The following is a 23,403-nucleotide window of genomic DNA, read 5'->3' on the forward strand; positions in this document are numbered from 1 at the left end:
TGATGTAATAACTTATAACATAAAGCATTGGCACATTTCAGGCAAACTATAGTTTTAAGATAAGACCATACCAATTGATTAGAAATGTTATATTTATTTAGATTTTTATGTCAAACTATAACTTTTATTTATGAGTAGCTGACCCGGCAGACATTTTTAAATGAAATTATATTAGCGTGAATCAGTCTATTCTGAGTCAAACATTATTTGCACAAATAATTTTCTAAAATCTAGATTTTATAGTGGTAATTTGCAATGATTTGAGTGTAAAATAGGTACTAGAATAGTAACAATATATTTACATAATAAAGTAGCATGCTATGCATTTCTGTTTTTATAATCGTAAACAACTAATGTTGAAAACTTCATTTCTAATTTCCTTATTCTGTAAAACATCTGTAATAGTAAGTAGTATAATATTTGTAATGCTTTATGGTATACGGTATTATTTTCTTTTATTACCTGAAGCGAAAACAAACAAACCTGATGGTTTTCCAACACGAGAACAGTAAACATACAATTTGCTATCCCAGAAACATTGGGTTTCAAGGTTAATTAGAATAAAGGATCAATAACTGCCTTTTGGGATTTATTTATGGTAATAGCTAAAGCTGAAAGCTATCACCACTGGAAACTGTTGTCGTTTAAATTTAAATGGTATATCAATCGGAGCCATTGCGATTGTGTTCTCCTTTGTACTTCCCCTTTATAATGGTTAATTAGATATTATAATGATATTTTTCACAACTGATTGTGGTGAAGACTGTGGGTTGGCAATCCTGGAAAACCCACCGAGTTCAAAAGGATGGTTTGTTGACGATATTATCTCAGTTAGTAGCGGAATCAAACGATTTATAATATGTCCTCAATTCACCATCAGTTTAGTTTTTAATTTTAAAATTTAATTTATTTACATACATGTTTTTAGCAGCTAATTTATCTCGTTTAATCAACCAAATACGATTATTTTATTTTTGTGCAACGTTTGGGAGTACCTTTTCAAAGAGCTCGGTTTATGATAGGCGGTATACGTAATAGTCAATCTAACTTACGTCTTTCTAGGTTTCAGTACCTATAAATACATTATAATTTTAGTTATTGAACGTATGCTTAACATTAGTATTTTTATGTTATAATAGCTTACACAAAATAATAATTGTTGAACTAAATTTTTATTTAGTTTACCTGCAGTTGTAATTACTATGTTTATATATTTGTGAAAATTATCTTCCTCTTGCCAAAATATGATTTTTATATTTATTTTTATTTTATATATTATTATTTTATATATTATATAAATATATATACAAATATATATTATTTTTATATTTCATTCACATGATATAAATTATGATTCCGGCGATGTAAAAACAATATCACGGGTATCCACATTTTCCCCAAAGATGATAATGGCAACTTTAATTGTTGGTACTTTGAAACTTTTTGCAAGTTCGCCCAGAGGTTTTTATTAGCTCTGATTACAATTTTGTGATTATCATATGGCATGAGATCCAGGACAATTTTAAAGTATGTAATAAATTGATTGTGTTGGTGAAATAAACCTTTTGTTGTTCTTTAATATAGATTTTTACTTATCTATTATTTGCACAACTTAAATCAATGTTTTGTGTTATATTTCTCATGAAATAAATTTCTAACTGACATCAGCAACAGTGAACCTGCTCGGAAGATATATTTGGCACTGAAATTTAAGAAGACGGATTTGTTACTCTTGTTACTAAATCAAATCAAATGTAATAAATAACGCAATGAATAAGAAGTCTGTTTTTATACTGAATGTTACCATGAAACTTGTATAAAATTATCCCAAACTACATTATATCTTCAAAATAAAGTCATGTGTTACGAATTGTTATATTTTAGTACCTATATTTTTGTAGAAATATAAAAAGTCTTTTCCTGCGCTTAAAACTGATGTGTTTATTGGCTCTGGTGGTGGATCAATGGCATTAATTTCAACTTTCCACATGTGCAACACAATCTAGCTACTTTATTTCTGCATTTTAATGTCTTAAAATATATATTAATTGAATTTCAGTCAACCCATAACAACTAGTAGTCACTGTAGAGAATTGAAACTATAATTGAGTTGTACCTGGATGGAGGTCGATTCAATCTTGCTACCTTATTATCTGAGTGACGTAATACACAAGTCTGTGATATTCGATTCGTTTCAAGTTCATTTCTATTTTCAGATTGCTGGTAATTCAACATACTCTGATAATTTGCCTAGGTTTTAGAATGTCTAATAATTGTTCTACCCAAGTTGATCTTTCTGCGTTTTATTGGTCTTGACATTAACGTAACAAAATATCACAAAATCAACAAATCAAGGAACTTTGACTATTGAGAAGGAACAACATAATTCATCTAAAATATTACCCGCAAACATTACTTCTTTATGGTCATTTCCGGGCAATATTTTCTCTTCATAAGGATTTTTTACATTAATATTTCTTTTATTCCTCAATTGGATTCGCTGCTATCGATTGTTGCTGTCAAAAACACCTTTGTCGTTTCATTTTACCCGCAGTTTCACTCGCAATATTCTACTGAATAACAGGGAAGCCATCAGTATTTACTTTTGGAACGCGTACTAAACTCTACTGTAATAGTTATTGGGAAATATTATATCTGATCCAAGGATTCGGCGAATAAAACATCATTAAGTTTGCCTTGTCTAGAAAATGTCTGGTAAACGGCTACGGTCTAGAAAATATATACATATTACGCTTGAGAAAACTACAAAATGGGAAAATCACAAATCCTTACTCAATGCATGTGACTAAAAAGCAAACAAAAAAATTATTATATGTGGTATAGAAAGTCTTTTTGTTCTTCGGCCTATAGTATTGGGCAATTATTACTAGTTAAGGCAGATTAGTGTTTATCAACAAATGCTATATCACAATGTAAAGAAATCCAACCAATTTTAATTATCTTGCGTTCAAACTTAAATACCTTGTTACATACGTTCAAACCTACATACTGAAAATTTGTCTACAAGTGAATGGAATAAAATTAAAAATACAATTACTCAAACACAAGTCCCAAAATATTTCGAACCTAAACCTAAAATAAACGGTAAAATAATAAAAATCCACTTCAAGAGGCAAATGAGTTTAATACATTTCCTCCACATTTGCCGTGCCGGACCCATTAATAAATAACGTAATGACAGCACCCGAAGGGACTCATTGACGAGACCGGTCTCGTCCATGGTCCTGTCTCCTAGGAACGAGGCGGAGTTGGTCCGTAATGTGCGGGAGCTGAATGCGAAAAAGTCTGATAACATCAAAGGGATGTCTGTGGGGTTTCTTAAGCGTTGCTTTAAACACATTTCAGTACCATTAAGCAAGATTGATTAACCAACGGACTCAAGATGACCGCCAAGATGAAGCGGTTTGATTAACGGCTTGTCGTTTGCCCAAGACGTCTTCCCGTCCAATATGAAGAAAGCAAAAGATGATGGTGGATGAAACAATAATAGAAGACGAATCCACCAAGTGTTTTGGGATGTACCTTGATTGAGGGCTGACATGGAACGATCGCATTGATAATTTTTGTTCAAAGTTAGCATCAGGCATTAGTGTCTAGCGCAATTTGGCAAAATTCTGTTCATTGGATATTATTTGGCCTAATAACTCTACATTTAGCTGATGGTTTGAGATTTTGAGGTGGCTGTTCTATATACAAATATTATTGGGTTAAGAATACAAAAGAAAACTATCAGAACCATCGACAAAAATAAATCAAAGAGATTCGAGTAAAGTGATTTTTGAGGAGCTTGGATGACTGAATTTGCCTAGAATCTTATTCTGGACGTCGTAGTATACTGCCGATTAAAGTGTGTCTCACTTCGGGGTAGCGACGTACAACAATACGAAACTAGAGGCCGGGACAACTTTCGTATGCCACAGCACAGAACTACTGTTTTTGAATACTTGCCATCTTAAGTTGGTGTAAGGCTAATCAATAGGCTCCCTGAAGAGATCGTATGCGTCAATAACCACCAACAGTTTAAATCTCGATCTGCACTTCCTAGTATCTAGGGCATTTTACTCAGTTGACTAGTTTGCAATGGGCCGCTTGGATAATCTTCAATAACATTTAAAAAATCATTTTTCTAACTCCCCTTCTAAAAATAAAGAAACTTCACCCACAATCGAGGAACCGGTGCAGCGAAAAATTCACGACAGATTCACGTACCTAAAATGTAATTTTAATTTTATATTTATCTATTATTTGTAATTATAATAATTAAAGTTGTGTTACTTATTAGATTAGAACTTTTATTTTTATATGTCACTTTTAATACAATTATTGTGATCTGTAACCTGCAATAAAGAATATTATTTTTACTATTAGCATTATTATTAAATAATGTGGGTTTTAAAGCATAATATAAATTAATTAAAAAATTTAGGTGGATTAAACTATTTTCCCAAATTTAAAATATCCTAGGATGTTTTTCTACAAAGCTTTTTTCTTATCACAAACCTTCCTTGGACTTAAATGAATATAAAAAAATAATCAACCAAATTGATCCAGCCGTTCTTGAGATTAGCGCTTAACAACACATTTAGTGATTCATGTTCATATAGTAGATTAAATTGTACTTCAAGACAAGGCAGTAGGGCATAAGTAAATGTTAAACTTTGAATGTTACTAATTTTAAAATTATTGGCAGCAATACAATAAAAATTAATTGTACTATAATCTATGAAAACATTGTGACATTATGAGACAATAGTAAAAACTGTACAGAAGTAAGGTTGATGCATCTAAGGTATTTTTATATTCTGCCACTACTACTACTACAGTCGAAGCAAATCCTTGGAGGTTAATTACGATTATAATTGCACTTACTGTAAGCGACGGACTGAGACCGAGAATTACAGATATATATTGCAATAAAATAAATTACATTTTTGCTGCGGTTGGCAAGAACAAAGCTTTAAAGTATCCAAATTTATTTATGTAAAGTACTTGTGTTTGTGAATAAAATACGATTTCAGCTAGCATATATCATGGATATAAACAAAGAGTCTACAACCAAACGTTGTTTAGATGACAGAGTTTTGAAGTCAATACTCCATACAAGGAAAAGGGGATTTCATTGAAAACTCGATAGAATCCGTTTGAGTCCTGATCGTTTGTCTGCAGAGCCCCTTTACAAAGGAACATTAATCAAATAAAAAATATCCGCTTACAAAATTGTACATTTATATACACAATGTTTCTCTACCACGTAGAGTATTTTGTAATGGAGATTCATTTCTATCGCTAGTACCGAAATAAAATGTAATTGGTTTAAACTCCTTGGTACTTAATGTTATATTATTATAATCTGGTAATTGATTTTATAATATATGTAAATGTGCTGTATGTATCACATACTGAGTAATCTTAACTCTAAGACTAAAGCCTAATCATCAGTCATACTCAATCAAACTATATCACCTTGGAAAAATGTTTAACTTACAAATCATATTTATTGGCTTTTCATTAGAAATTCAACGATAAAATTAGTCGAAGTACTAATTAAATAAGGTTACTATCACGAGGACTATTTAAGTATTCATTTCAATATTTAACTCTTAAAAATCCTTTTTTTTATATATAAAAAGGAGAGGCCGATCCCCTTTTAAGCCTTATTCTGTCCGTCCTCATGGGCCACTGGCCTGTGCGAGGATTTTATCAAACAGAATAAGGGGGAGAATCGATACAGTACAAGGTCAATGGTACTGATAAAAAGTTCAATGGTCACAGACAGGATTTGAACCTGCGTTATCTCTAACTCAGACCCAAGTCCAACGACTTAGACCGCTCGGCCATCGGCACTCTTTTGTTTTTACTGTTTTTTAAACACCGTGTCGAGAAAAACCAAGCAGAATATTCAAAATCATTAATACCATTATAAAGTATTAAATAATGTATTACAATGTAAACTGTATATATACTTACTTCACAAATAAAAGTCTATAATTTTTAGTTTAAAACAACATTATATAAAGTATTTTTAGTAACGATTAAAAAAAAACATTTGTGGAAAAAATCTCTTTATTTGTTTAATGAAATATACGCAGTTTACAAATAAAAATTTTCTTCACGCATTTTGTAAACAATATAAAAAACACATTTTTGTTTTTTTAATTTTATTTTTTAATGACTACAAGTCATCAATTTTGTGATTAAAAGTGAAACAACATTATATTACTGATAATTTCACGAACATTTTTAAATACACAATCAATTGGGGAGAAAAGATTTATATTGGTTTACGTAAGTTTAGTGAAAAATTAAAGTTTGCAAATTATATTTTTATTCCGCCATCTTTCTAACGTGATAAATTCATATTTTTAAGCATTTAGATTTCATACCAGTGTGCAAATAATACATTTTTGGAGAGTTAGGAAGGGTAATATGTGTGCTGAACAGAAACGTGCTGAAACCTTATTTTGTCTACAATTTATAACTTTCACTTTCTACTTTATTATTTCGTTTTATATGTATAACGTATAAAAATTTGAAGCCACTTATGAATATACTCATATTGTTTACAAATTTAGTATCTGCTATTTTCTCGTTTTCATCAAGATTACCCTTAAAAGGAATGTAAAAATATTCTGCAAGTACTATGAAGTTACACGAAACAACATGGAACTCAATGTTGCTCATATAAAATAAAGCTGCATGCATTATTTTAAGTCTATAGGTCAATTCGTTTTCGAGATATCGTACTGATATACAGACTAGGAAATGGAAAAACAGAAATAAATTTTGTCCAGCCTCTCGGGTGATGGGCTTCGGAAACGCTCACAAATAAACGGAACAATAAGTAAAAATAATTCTTTTTTTACTCATTAAATTTGTATAATTGGCAATAGCTTAATTTAATTTCAATGAACATTGTGATTCAATGTTTATTTAAATTAAAAATAGTTCTTATTATTTTAATTACTATAAAAGAAGAGTAATAATAAAAACAAAATAAGTAGCTTAGCTCACATAATAATAATCTCTCACATAAAATGTTTGAATTTGTGTTGTCAGAAAACAACAAGCGACACAAGACACTACACAAATGTGTACATTAGTGATGAGCTGTTGCTGATATTGTTCCTTAACAATGCACTGAACAAGCCTTTATCAATAGTTTACTTTTAGCGGTTTCCACACTAACACCAATTTTTGCGGGGTTTCTTTTATGGAGTTTTTACTTTCGTATATGTATTACATAAAATTATTGCTTGAAAAGTATAAAAAATGCAAGCACGATTATATGTGTGAAATTATAATTTCAGGACTCATTTTAATATTTTTATTCATAGCAAATAAAACATATAAACTTCGAATGATGATAGACGGATATCCTATTTATTTTTATAAAATAACAATCACTCACCTATGTGGAAGTACTATACTGGAAGTAAGGCATGTGAGGAGTTGAATATGGAATATGTATTATGAATTTGACTGATGGAATCATATATCTCTTGATCCAATATTTGGAAACTATCGAAACAAATTTGTTCCAAAGCTTAGAGTACAATAACGAAACCCACCCATACTACCTGAATTAAACCAAAATTTATTCCTATACTACTAGGATATTTTACAGTTTATGTTAATTTTACCTTCTCACAGATTTCCTCAAGGAAAAATCCAAAATATTTTGCTAAAGATATATTTTAGTCAAAAACTGTATGCTTTCTTTTTATGTAGTAGATGATTACATCTCTAAAAATTATAATACTTTGGTTTTGAGCAATAAATAACTACCGATATTGTCATAATAAATTTCTTTCTAGAAGATTATAAAATGTTACTTTACATAACTAACTATCAAAATATTTACTTAGAATTCCAAAGAACTGTTATTTCCCTATTTATATTTTATAAGGGTCGTATTTATTACTATTTTATCATAAATACATAATATTGCCTAGATTTATTCACACATCAATATAAGGCTAAACACTATAATACAAAATTAGTAGCATAAATGTTTTTTTTTAAGGCGTGAAACTTACGTCTAATATTGGAGGATAGTTAAAGTCATTGTTATTGCTTATCCAGGAAGAGATAGTTATGAAAACTATAAAGTAATGCTAGTCTTTTGTCGGAGCTAAAACACTTTATAACTTATCAGTAATTTTAAGTGATAAAAATCACGTTGCCTTTACCTAATGGTAAAAGCAGTATTTTGTTATCTCTATACGAACAAAGCAGTCTACCAGATATCAATTTCAAAGAAGAGTGAAATATTACTTTTAATAACAATAGTCCTTTGTTGATCCACAGTGACTATACAGTTTGACCTTATGTTTGAATTTCATCTCGCCTTTGACGAGGTTTGCAGAATTGTCTCTTTAAGGCTTCAGGTCCATAACTCTTTTAATACAGCACGGGTTCACTAAGGCAACAAAGAACTCTTTGAGGAAGGATGCTATAGTGATAAATAAACTGAACACGGATGACCTTTTCTTAAGAGACACAAAGCAAACTTTATCGTTTTTCTCTTGATACGTATTAAACAATAACAATATCAAGTTATAACTAAATATAAATTGGTATAATTGAGTGGAAACTTGGTGAATTTAAAATAGTTACACTTACATCTTTCATGTAACTTCATTTCAATCATTCTAGGGGTTATAGAAATATGTAGAAATATATTCGAGGGTCTCAAACAATATCTCGTATTTGGAAATATGTTCGAGGGGTCTCAAACAATATCTCGTATTTTTAAAACTAACCACCCTGTAAATATAGCATTTTGTGGAAAGCTTAAGCTCCATATAAAATCTTAATGTCATGTTAGCGAAATTTTCGCATCGACAATATGGATAATCATGACGTCAGCAAGAAATTTACAGAATAAATACGCTTCGAAAAAGAAACTATTATAAGCACCGTTTGTAAAGTACACATGCAGCGTAACTACTCCAAACGCATAACAAAATATCAATTATTATTATGAAGAATTTTACTATGGATACACTTATATGTAACTAACTGGACAGAATGTGAACGTACAATATGGTGAGATAATGAGATAAAGATTTCGTCTGTAGGTTTTACATTTTTTATGATCTTGATATCTAAACATACAATAATGAGATCTATGATGATGTATCTCAAACTTTAAATAAGCGTCAATATTGTCACGCAGTAAACTGGTAACATTTTACTTATACCTCCCTTGTGGGTTAAACAATATCTTTTTGTATGATTATCTGCCTGTATAGCTGCTCTATGACATCTTAATGGATGACCTTTAAGTTTAAAATATTGTTTTCAACCTCAGCGATGCCTGTCACGTGACACTTAGTGTGGTGTAATCCTGTCCTGTCATTTTGTTTTGAACATTCTAGTCTCAGTACTTTTAGTGTATTGCTGTTAATAAAATAGAAACATAAAGAACTGTTTGATCATTTCATGATTCTCATGCGTATGCATTTTCTGGCATGCAAAAAAATTGTTTGGTAATCATTAATTGTGATTGCAGTTCCAATCCAGGTATTAATTAGTCCGTTATATTTGCAAGACACGTTAAACATGTTGACAGAATGCTATTAGTAAAAATACATTGCGACATACATATACATTTTCTTCCAGAGATTAGAATTGGATTTTTCATCATGTTTTCTAAAATGTATTACATTATAGTTTCAATACTTAAATTAAACAGTGTCCGTTGCTGTTAAAGTTTTTTTATAAGATATGTGTATCTCCAATGGAATACGGGTTCTTTATAATAGATTTAGATATAAAAGCATATTGTAATATTTATTATTGAAGTTTGTAAAATTTATATATCGTACACTCGAACTATAAAGACATTTACTACATAAAGTACATTTATAGCTAGTAAACTTCTATTTTGAAATATATTTTTGCAAACACCAGCAAATAAGTTTCACTCTAAAACTATAACTCCCGGCAACATGAAGCGAGGTGAAATAAATTGACTGTGACACGAGAAAAAACAATAAATTTGAGTTTACTGGATTTTCACGTCCAAAAGAAGAACAGCTATAATTCTTTTGTGCTATCTTGCGATTCTTCTCTCACCATTCAAGAAAAAAATTTAAATACAATAACATTGCATAAAGTATAAGCCCACTTCAGGCAAACTATAGTGTTGGGTTTATCTTGTGACGTATCTTAAGATAAGGCCATAAAAATCCATTAGAAATTTTATAATTTATTCAGTTTTTTATGTCAACTATAACGTTTTATTAGAGACTATCTGATCCAACAGAAACGTTTCTTTTCAAAATCTATTACAATGATGCAGCCTATTTCGAGTCAATAATGTTTTTTGCAGATAAAATTTTACAAAATCTATATATTACATTGGTAATTTTGATAATTGACTTGCAAATAGTTACTATGGTTTTAGCATAATATTTAAATAATAATAAAATAGCATTCTATAAAATTTTATTTTCATAATCATATACAACTATTAAAATTCAATTTTAATTTTTGTATTCAGTAAAAATGTAATAGTACGTTATAAAACATTTTTAATTACTTTATGGTACATAGTATGTTTTATTTTATCATATAGACAGACAGTCAACAAACAAACGTGATGGTTTAGAAACACAGGAAGAGGTAACATACAATACAATTAGTTATGCAAGAAACATGGGTTTTCAAGGTTACTTTTTGAAACACTCAATGACTGCTTTTGGGATTTAATATCATATAATATAATATAATAAAACTATCATCAATGGAACCTGCAGTCGTTTAAATTCTAATTGTAATCAGTCATAACCATTGAAATTGTGTTTCACAACGTTTTAAAATTTTTTTATACTTCCCATTTATAATGGTTGATTCGATAACGTTTTTCAGTAATTTTTCACAGCTGATCGTGAGGCGTCAATACTGGAAAATCCAGCGAGTTCAAAAACTCGAGTGGATTTTTGAAGACATCATCTTGGTTAGTACCGGAATAAAGTGATTTGTATGTCAAATGTTCACCTTCCATTTCGTTTTAAATTTTTTAATCTAATTCAAAAACATGTTTTTAGCACCTTACATATCTCTTTTTGTAAACAAAAGAAGTTTCTTGTAATTTTGTGCAAAGTTTGGAAATACCTTTTCCATAATTTTGGTTGATAATTCAGTAAATTTAAAAAAGAGTTCAGGAACTGCAATATATTTCTGGGCGTGTAGATATTCATTTTCACGAACCATTAGACGGAACGAGTACTTGAGTATTATTTTAATTGTGCTGACGTTTTTTTTTGGTTTACGTACCTATGAATACATTATCATTTTAGTAATTGAACTTATGTCTAACATTTATATTTATATTTTTATAATATTTGACATGAAATATTATTTTTTACTAAAACGTTTTATTAGTCTACCTGTAAGTGTATTTATTATCTTGCTTGAGGAATGATAACCATCATACTTTCCACTTGCCAAAGAATGATTGTATATTATTATATTTCTTTCACATGCCGTAACTGATCATTTCAGGTGATGTAAAACCAATATCACAGGCCTTCACAGTTTCTCTCACAATAACCGATTGCAACTACCCTCCAAGTGATACTCATATTACTCTACAGTGATAGGCCTTTTTATGATGATGCGCAGTGTTTTTTGTTTTAAATTCATAAAACATATCAAATATACCTGAAATATAACGTATTATATATTAAAATGTTCACTATAATATGTACTAAATGGTAATGATACAGAAAAAGTTACCAAGAAAATTTTTTCATTGTATTATTTACTAATGACTTTGAAAAACAAATTTTTCCAATAAAAATTATATTTTTGAGGCTATTTTTCACAATTTCCATAGTAACATACTTGAAATTCATTATATACAAAAGATTCACAATTTAAGTTTGAACACAAAGATGTATAAAACTTGTAGTTTATATTTACATGAAAATTGATTTTGAATATGTTTTTCACCAGCATAAACAAATCGAAAACTGCCAAAAAATGTACTTTTCATCAACAAGTTCCATATAATGTTTATTTGTATCTGCTTGAAAATATACGACATAGAGTATCAAGTAAAGGAACTCTTTCTAAACCGTTTAGTATAAAATATAGCTGAATTCCGATACTAGTTATTATTTTACGTCGTTTTTCACGAACGGCTCGGACCGAGCCGTTATCGATTCAGACGGGGTCCCTAACGGCTCGGTCTGAGCCGCTATCACTTGGAGGGTTTTCGATTGTTGGTGGTTTCAAATGTCTTGCATGCTGGCCCAAAGGTGTGTTATCAGCTCTGATTACAATTTTGTGACGATCAGATGACATAGGATCTAGAGCACTTTTGATGAATGTAATAAATTAATTATGTTGTTGTAATAAAACCTGTAGTTGTTGTTTATTATACGTTTTTACTTATCTATTATTAGCAAAACGCATATCATTGTTTAGTTTTGAATTGCCCATGCAATAAATTTGCATTTGTCATCAGCAACAGTGAACCTGCTTAGTGATATATTTGGCCATATAAATTAGAAACACGGAATTGTTACTAAATACAATAAGTGTAAGAAATAAAGCTATGAATAATAAGTAAGTATTTTATACCGTTTTTTAGCATGGAAATATCCCAAACTACATTTTATACCCCAAATGATGGTAAGAACTGTTATATTTTATTATGTTATTATAGAAATATACATAGTCTGTTCCTACAGCCAATGAGTTTAATGGCTCTGGTTGTGGAAACAATTGCATCAGTTTTAATTTTCCATGTGCGCAACTTAATCTAGCTACTTCATTTCTTCTTTTCAATATCTTCAAATGTGGATAAATTGAATTCAGTGAGCCGATAGTAACGCATTAGTAGTCACTGTAGAGAATTGAAACTGAAATTGAGTTGCGCATGGAAGCAGATTGATTCAAACTTGGTAGCATATTATTCTAGTGACGTACTGCATGAGTCTGTTATATACCCTTTCGATTTAATTTCTATCCTCAAATTTCTGATTATTCCCAATACTCTAATAATGTTTCTGGATTGTAGCATTTCTAATTATTTGACCCAAATTGATCCTAATACTTTTAATAGCGACATAGCGATATTATTAAATAGCGATATTTAAAATGAACGTAAATTATATCACAAAAAGACAAAAAAATTACATACAAAAACGTGATTTTAAAACATTTTCTCTACATTAGGCATGCTCCTATTACATCTTAACTACTAAGTACGGACTAAGTAGCCTAAGGTCGGATAAACAAGGTATTGTAGCTCAAGAAAGGCTTTTAAACACATAGTTATGTATATGAAACCAAAATAAATTGTGTAAGGCCCATGGAAATGATTTAAAAACCCCATATTTGAGTACAATAAATATTTTCTTATATTTCGGAAAATATTTATCTATTATTCTACTAAGTTCACTTTTATTACTTTTCACTTAAACATCTTAAAATATGTCAAAATTTAAAATTTTTTTATCTACTAATAAACTTCTTAGACGAGAAACTCTTCTATCGTTTTGATTAGATATTCGAAAACATATATGTTTTTTGCGCGTTGACTTTAATATTAAACTGACACGTTTTCGAAAAATTATAATATATTGTACAAAGCAAAGTAAAGTAACGTAGTCTGATTTTACCAGGCGAGGTTAGAGCTAAGAAGCCCTCTCTAATACTTAACCTGGGGAACAACGGCTTAAAGGTGACTTCCGAACCACCACCAATGGCCGGTTAGGTGGGCTGCTTGCAAGGACAGGATCGCTCAGAGGTCACCCATCCAAGCGGCAGCCACACTCGTCGTTGCTCGATCCGGTTATCTTCCGATAATCGTTGTACGGATTTCCAATAATCGGAAAGTATTAATAGTTAATGCAGATTAGTGTTTATAAAAAATACTATATTACAATGTAAAGAAATCAAACCAACTTTTATAAAATTATGTTTAAAACTGTATACTTTGTTTAATAAGGTTGTATTTGTAGCAGACTTTAAACAGTATTTAAAATGAATTGTAAAGATTAATTAAATTCGAGTATTTTCCATTATTCTTAAATATTATACGCATGTTTTTCTAGCTTTCCTATCTTTAATAATCTTCCTGGACTTTAACGAATATTTCAAAAAAAGAATTAGCCAAACCAGTTCAGCCGTTCTCGAGATTAGCACTTACCAACTTTGTGAGTCGTTTTTATATAGCAGGTATAACTGTATTTCAAAGCAAGGTAGTAGAGCATTAGTGAAAGTATCAAGTTTAATTTTACTCATTTTAAAATTAATAGCAGTAGCTTTTTAGATTTAAATTTGTAATATAATCTTTCACCAAATTGTGACATTATGAAACATAACTAAAAACTGTACATAAGTAAAGTTTAAACTCCTAATCTATTTTTATATTCTACCACTACCACTACAGTTCAAGTAAATCATTGATGACTAATTACAATAATAATTGCGCTTACTATAGATAAACGTAGAACCTTGGGGTCGACACTGAGAATTTCAGCTATTTTATTGCAATAAATTAAATTAAATTTTTCTATGGTTGGCGAGTATAAAGCTTTAACGTATCGAAATTTATTGATGTAAATTAATTGTATTTGTGAATAAAATACGATTTCAGTGAGCACAGAACATGGCTGCAAACAAAGAGTTGGGATGACAGAGTTTTAGAGTCAATACTCCATACAAGAAAAAGAGGGTTTCATTGAAAACTCGGCAGAATCCGTTTTAGTCCTGATCGTTTGTCTGCAGAGTCCCTTTACAATGGAACAGCAATTATAGAAAAAAAGTATCCTCTTACAAAACTGTACATTTATATATTTACTGAATTTTGCCATACCATGTAGAGTATTTTATAAAATACATTCCCAGCGCTTGTACAGAAATGAAATGGAATTGTTTTCAAGTTTTGCGTACCTTATATGATATAAATTTGTAGTTTAATTACTGCATAACTTAAACCCAAAAACGAAAGTCTAATCATCACTCATAATCAATCGAACTATATTACCTGGGAATCCCTATTGATTGACATTTGATGCAAAATGTCGTAATAATAATTAAATACGGTTATTGTCACATAATCTGTATAAGTTTTTAATTTTATTTGTTAACCCATACAATCAACTTTAACTGTTTTTTTACTGTATATTAAATAACATACCGATAAGAACCAAGAATAATATCCAAACATTATTAAAACCATTATTATGTATTAAGATTTAAACTGTATGTGTACTATTGTCACGACTACAAGTCATCAATTTTGTGTTTAAAAGTGAAACAACATTATATTACTGGTAATTTCAGAAATGTTTTTTACTACACAAACATTTGTGGAAAACATCTATATTAGTTTACGTAAGTTTTGAAAAATAAGTTTACAAATTACATTTTCCTTCCGGCACCTTGCCAACGTGATACATTCATATCATTATTCATTTATTTAGTTTTCATACCAGTGTGCAAATAATACATTTTTTATGAGCTAGGGTGGGTGGTAAAAGATAGAAGCGTGCCGAAATCTAACTTTGTCACCAATATATAACTTTGATTTTCTACTCTATTATTTCGTCTTATATGAATAAAGTGTAGCAAGTTGAAACGTCATATGAATGTACCCAGATTGCTTTCAAATGTATGTATCTTCTATTTTCATAAATATTGCCCGTAAAGAGAAGGTAAAAACATAGTTCAAATCTTATGAAGTTACATTCACCATCATCGTACTTACTTTTTATGATATAAAATGAATCTTCATTAATTCTTTTAATTCTATAGTCAGTTCATTTTCGAGATATCATGCTGACATAAAGACAAGGGGATGGCCAAACAGAAATTAAATTTGTATAACGCTAAAAAATAAACGGAATAATAAGTAAAAATAATTTGTTTTTCTATCCAGACTGAAAAGAAGAGTAATAATAAAACAAAATAAGTAGCTTAGCCTCTTTAACTTAAAGATTCCTGACGTCTCTCACATAAAATACTTGTATTTACTTGTATTTGTGTTTTGAGGAAACAACAAGCGAAAAAACACAATACACAAATGTGTACATTAGTGATGAGCTGTTGCTTATACCGTTCCTTAACAATGCACTGAACAAGCCTCAGTAGTATACATTTAGAGGTTTACCCACAATAGACCAACTTTCGTGCGCTTTATTTTATAGGATTGTTACTATTGTTAAAACTACTACTTGATAATATAAATAAGGCAAGCATGATTATATGTGGGTAAAACCATAATTTCTAGACACGTATTAATATTTTTTTATCCATAGCAGACAAAACATGTAAACTTTGCATAACGATATACGGATATCCAAATTACTTTGCATACAATAACTAGCACACGCCTACTCTGGGATTATGATCCGTGGGGAGTTTCATGAAATCTTGAAGACAAGCCTAGGACAATTGTTACAACTTGGTCTAAAATCTTACGATTTAAAGAAAAGTAGTTTTAATGAATTGAACCAATGATATGACATTAAATCAAATATGCATAAGTTCTTATATGCTAGTCTCCATGTGTTTAATGTTTTAACTAAAACTTATAACAGAGTAACTCAAATGAATACTTGAAAGGATACGTTAAAGTCTTTAACAGATTTTTACTTATTTCTATAACTGAATTATGAAATCAAAATATACAGCATTTTGAATTGTTTAGCCGTGGCTTAGTACGTTGAAATGCTCTTTGTGATACAATACAATTTTAAAAACACTCACAATTAAAAAAATATATATTTTAAGATGATAATTTGAATTTAAAATGTTTTCATCCTGCCAGGAAATCCAATGCCAAGGTAATATATTATTATTTGATATAATAAGTGCATAAATTAAAATTTCTGAATTTGTTTTATCTATGAATTATTGTATTTAAGATTATATGTATGATTTTTTCAATCATCACGGCAGATTCTAATAAAAAAAGGAACCTACTGACTTAAAATATTATCTTTACAATCTTTTTCATTACCGGTACCTAAGTATTTTTTTCAATACAGTAAGGGATAAGTTTTAATTAACAATAATACAATTATTCTAGCTACAAACTACATGACGCTATTAACATCAACTCAGCCCGGGAGACGATAACTAACCTGATTCATTCCTCATAACAACAGATGACCTAATTAACGTTACAGATACGATTAGCATAATGTAAACCTCTGCCCTGTTTACTATACATAGTAAGCGATCATAAACTGTGGTATGTGGTTCTGATTATTGTCATTATGTCCTTATATGATAAGCATTAAAAATGCTTTAATAAATATTTCCTGATGAATGAAATAACATTCCTTTATATATGTATGCACGATAAATGGCATAAGTTGGCCTTAAACGTTGAACTGTGTGGTGGACTTCTACCTCTAAATGTTATTGAAAATTATACACATCGAACAATTAAGAGTCTTAACATTTGTATAAAAATATGACTCGTTTTATTAATCACATGAATATTAGCAACGATAAAAATTAAATAATATTATATTTAAAGACAAATAAGATTAAGAATTCTGTAAGTAACAACGCATTTGTGCTACACGAGAATAATACTGGATAATGCAATGTCTACGCACAGCATGGTTTGGCAGCTGCAAGTGAACTTGGTTTGTGTGTACTAGTGTAGAGAGAATTGTACAAGGCAGTGTTTTAACATATTTATTAACTGTATAAGTTTCTTCACTTTCATGTGAATTAATTTGGTTTAAATAATTCTTAAAAATATCAGCTGTTTCTGTTTTGTTTGTTTTGAATAGACCAATTATATCATCGATATACATGTAATTTCAAAATATTTGTTTTACATGTTTTGTATTTATCACTTAATACGAGTTCTCTTTTACGTTGTCAATTAATATGTCAGCCAATAATCCGGATACTGGCGATCCCATTGGTCTTCATGTTGGATGTATTAATTTTTGTTAAACCTAAATTAATTTAGTCTTAGAGTTACTTTTGTGAGTTTAAGTGTTTCTTTATTTTAATGCATATGTAGAACGTCTTTTAAATTATCTTTTACTACGTAAACTGGTCCTTCGATGGGAATTATTTTGTATGTCTTAAGTCGACGGATAGAAGTATAATATAAATATAAAGCGCAATATACGAGATTCGATTAAAAGTACATAATAAAATCGAGAGATGGCTGACTAAGTTTAAGATTGAGGCCTGCCGCCAGAGAATAGTTTCTCATGTTAATCTGACTGTAAACATCTATAGCTGAAAATTAGTTAGTTTCTACGTTGTTTCTTAGATATATTTTTAGTACTACAAACATTTAATAGAATAATACATTTCCATATCAGGTTGTACAACAGGTAAATGTCCCCTTATATATGTTACATGATCATATATAATATAAAATTTGTATAATTGGGTGCAGCATTGTGATGAGCATTCAAGGAGATCAAAACAAATACTAGAAATGCGGGCAACTAACTAATATTGCCTGTGGCTGAACTCTGCTACTTACATCTTGTTAATAAATTGTTACTTAACCCACATGTTCAGAGACTCTAATAATTTTATGGCATAACACTCTGGATAAGATGTATTTTCCCTCAATCGAATCTATTGTAAACTAATTTAATTTAAAATATATTTAATTTAGTATAATTGCAATGCGTTATTTTAATTTACTAAATTTACATGCACATACAATGGAGTGCGTTTAAATTAAAATTCTTTATTTAAAAAAAATTTTCAATTATCTATTTCAACATTTTAAAATTAAAAGGCTTTGTGTAAAGTATGACTCACAAGATGCAGCATCTTGATTTATGCAATATAACGTATTTTTTGCCTATTTGATTTACTAAGAGTTCTACATTAATCCTAATATGCATAAATATATATATATATATATATATATATATATATATATATATATATATATATATATATTCATTCACAGTAGATTATAAGATAGCTTTTAACAAATTACACAAATAACAAAATAATAAATAAACAAATATATATTTATATATAGGCCACAACAAAACATGAGCGCGCGCTAAAATCAAATCTTGCCGCCAGGTTTAATATTAAGTTTCCACTTTCTATTTTTACTCTATGAATAAATATCACATGATTGGATTTAACACTTTTATATCTACTGCTTTTTTTGTTACTTCAAAGTCACTCATAAGTCCATTATAAAAGTGTTCGCTAAGGCTCAGCCACATACCGTAAAGCGACATCATCAGACTCAGAGTTACTAATATATAAATGAATTTCATGCATGCTTTCAAGTCTACTGCTCGGTTCATTTTCGCCTGGAAATAGAAACGGATAGAAAGAGAGTAATAAAGTTTTTTCCACCTCCATGAGTGATAGGCTTTGATAAAGGTTAGCTAATCAATATCGTACCCCAGAGGGTAATCTTATAAATTAATAGAAGTGAGAAACAAATAACTACAAATTTCTAGTTTATGATAATACGGTTTGGTCTATTGAGCCGGTTCAATACTTATATCTCCCCCGGCTCATGTGTGTTTTTATATAGTGTATGTGTGTGTGTGGTTTATTGGCTGCAGAGGCCATTGACCATTTGAAGGCGTTTGGCTTTTCCGGTAGAGTGGCAAAGACTCCGAGCCGTGGTGTACAAGTTAGGAGTAGCTCCAGCTTAAAAATTTTGTTTAATTAAGTGTTTTTGTTAGTTTTGCTGAGCTGTTTTCCTTCTGACATGTGCGGCTAAGTTTACGGCCCCTCACTGATGAGGTCCAAGAGATGAATTGTTTCCTCCTGTCATCTCTCCATCATGCGTGGTCGCAGAGAACCTTCGCTTTTGCGCTCTGCTGAAGGAGGGCCACCATGATGGACATTTCTTCTAGTCAACACCCTGCTTCTAGTCTTCTGTGATACCCTGCTTATATTCTTTATTTATTTGTTATTGTTATTGTTGCCATTTATATAGTTTATATTTTGTTATTTAATTTTAAGTTAGTTTTAGATATATTTAGTTATTTCTTGGATTTCATTAGGAGCCCGCCCTTAGCCGAAGGTTACCGGGGTGAAATTGGCATTTCTTGTTTCAAATTATGGCGTTTCTAATTTTTTTATGCAGGTGCACCTGACAAGGATTGTTTGAGGTATCTACTACTGCAGGAGGCACTTTTTATTTTTTTTTTATTTATAGTAATATATACTTATATATTTCTATTGACTGGATAGGCCTATGTTTTGTCTTAGTGAATGAACCTGAGTATACTGACCACGGTGTTCTTATTTTACCTAGTTAGTTTTGATCCGGCATCCCGTTCGCCGCCATGGGCGCGCGCTTCCCTGATGTTTGCTGTGGGTGTGCGAGCAACGATGTAACGGTTTCAATGGTAGCAGAGCGTGGTTCGCTGCTCTCTCAGTTCTGGTTTTGTTTGTTGGTGTAGGTTAGTGTTAGTAGGGGGAGGTTAGAGTACACAACTTTTTTTCATTAGGGAGCTCGCCCTAGCACAGGATACCCGGGTGGAATTGGTTTAGTGTCTTGCTTCCTGCAGACTTACCCTTTGCAGGGAGCAAGGGACTCTAAATTGCTTAACCGCTAAATTTATCTAACTGTACTCTACTTCTCCCCTATCAATGTGTTGTTTTTGTTATATTTATTGCTTCTGTGTTTGTAGATTGTGGTTAGTGTATATTTGCAGGGTATCCTTCTATTAGGTAGCAGGTATTAAGTTCTTCACTTGGACCTCGTCAGTGTAAGCCTTTTGTGAGTTGAGTCCACTTAGGTTACTAAGTAATTGTTGCGTACGCTTTGTTGTTTATTGTTGTATTTATTTGTCTTAATTGTTTGGTATGGCGTTTTTCCCCTGGTGCCTGAACATCTACGCAAGCCCGAGTTGGTTTTTGAGGTCCTGGTGAGAGGACAGAAGCCCGAGGGAGATGTGAGGGCATTAAGGGCTCAATTACGGGCTTGTATAGCGTTGGACCGCAGCTGGAATGCAGAGTTCCAAATTAAAACACAGAATTTGAGTTTTGTAAAACCCGAATGGAGGAATTAGAAGACGATATTAATTTTGAGTCACTTCCCATGTCCGGGTCAGCAAAAGGCTAGATTGGCATCTCAGCTTTTACATTGGCGTGACAGAATAGTTTTACTTATGTCAGCTCCTAGTTTAGACTCTGATATTAAAAGTTGGGCTTTTTCGGCCAGTAACAAATTAAAACAAGCCTTAGATGGTTTGAGTGAGGTGCGCTCGGTGAAAGAGAAGGGGGTACTATTTACCGCTGTCACTCCAACGGAGGTTCCCACTACCATTACTTTTGCTAACCATCCTCCGGCTCTTTCTTTCGAGCCTCCCAGAGTTACTATGTCTCCGATGGGTAGTGGCCCTCCTGAAGCGGCTGGTGAGGCAATCATCTATAGTTGTGCCTTCCTTTTCTAGCTTTGGCAAACTGCCCAGCCCCATCCTTTGGGGAGTGTTTTACAACACTTCCCCAGAGTTGATGGGCTTGACACTAATTTACTTATCCATTTCCCTTCTGGAAGTTTTTAAGCTAAGAGAATTTCTGGTATGACAGATGCCATGCTTATGCAGATTTTAGCGCAGTTTTCCTTAAGGAGGCCGCTTTTTGATCGCCTTCTAGACTGCCTTAAGAGAGGTGCCATCTTTGACCAGTTCCACGCCGAGATCTTGGAGTTCTTTGTACCTGCTCGGGTTAGGGAGCGCTTGCGGGTGGAACGCGTTTATCGTCCTCAGGCACCAGACGAGACGTTGAGCCATTTTGTCGGGGAGATACGGGATGTAGCCCGGGTGTTGCGCTTGAGCTTGAGCGAAACGGAGTTGGTGAGCCTTATTTTGGAGGGCATTAAACCTGAAGAACGCTCCCGTTTGATTTTTTTGTAGCCGTCCCGCATCTTTTGCGGATTTGGACCGCCTCTCCATCATCTCTAGAGGGTTCAGGATGCGGATGATCAAAGGGAGGCCATGTCGAGGCATCTTCCTCACTTGCCTCCGGGGCCGGTCCATGCTCCGGTGCAGTCTGAGCCAGCAGCTGCTTCTTCCCGTAGGCAGCCTCCTACCTGTTATGGCTGCAAGCAAGTGGGACATATTAGACCGTTTTGTACACTTAATAAAAAAAACTAGTAAGCTTGCGGACGAGTAAGCCGACTCGTGCCGTAAAGGTAATTTTGAGGGCAAATATGTACCTGATTTTGATGGTAAAAGGGTAGCTGGTTTAATGCAGAAACAGAAAGAAAACAGAAAGAAATAGACTTGGGGACAGTTATCATCGTTGGCCGAGAGGGGAGGCTGCTCTGGTGCGCAGGGAGTAAGGGCTGCCGCTCAACCTGCCCACAAACTGGATGTACTTGTGGGGAATGTGGTGCAGAAGGCCCTGGTTGATTCTGGGTCAGCCGCAGCCTGATTTTTTGTTTTTTGAAGATCTAAAATCTGGGCTAATACGGATCAGACCTAGTTCACTTTATCTGGGCCTGGTTCACCTTAATTATTTCTCTTGGTGGACTGATTTTCCTTCTAAAAATGGCAATTTAATATTCAATATCTTGGTCCAGTCATGGATTTTTCTTTCTTTTCGCCAGGCGGGGTGCTCGTTTGATTTTTGTCGAGTCTCGTGGGACTGCTGCCTTAGAGATGGAAGATAAGAGGCTTGACTCCTCCTGACCACTAGGACATCTTACGCCGAAAGGAAGGACATAAGGCAGATTTGTTCCAGTTTAGTCCTAACTGACAAATAACTGGGCACGACCAATCTCTTGGAATATACGAGATTCGTCTTACAGACACCGTCTGTACGTTCCCAAGATATAAGCTTGCTCCGCCCAAGATGGAAATTCTGAGAAATATGATTGATGATTTACTTAAGAGTGGGGTAATCGAGCCGTCTTGCTCAAATTTTTCCTGTCCAGCGTGATCTAGTGCCGAAAACCTAATGGGAAGTCCAGATTGGTCCTGGATTATCGAAAGCTCAATGCTCAGATAGAAATTAGACTCCGTGCCTCTCCCCGATTTGCATTCTGCTTTCGAATGGTTTGGTAAGATCCATTTTTTGATCTTTTTGAAGATCTCTAAAAATCACGACTCTCTCAGATGCCTTTTGTCAGGTTTCCTAGTGCCGAAACACTGTGGGGGCCAGCACTCACCTGCCTTTTGTGTGCCTTGAATATGTACCAGTTCAACTTCCGAGTGCATGGGCTGCTTTGGCTGTGGGGGTAAGGAGACTTGACTCATCTAGAGGATCTTTTAGTTCAAAAACTAGCTGCGAGATTTGATTATGGCCTGCCTCTTGAAGGTGTGACTTTCAGCCAGAGAATGCTCGTTCTACTTCAGATCTTGTTCTTCTCGGTGACTTGTTTGTATTGAAGGAGGAGAACCCAGGCAATCAGGGAGTTTCCTCCTCCCATAAGGATGC

This window comes from Homalodisca vitripennis, chromosome 4 (genome assembly GCF_021130785.1).
Source record: "Homalodisca vitripennis isolate AUS2020 chromosome 4, UT_GWSS_2.1, whole genome shotgun sequence".
Taxonomy (NCBI): Eukaryota; Metazoa; Arthropoda; class Insecta; order Hemiptera; family Cicadellidae; genus Homalodisca; species Homalodisca vitripennis.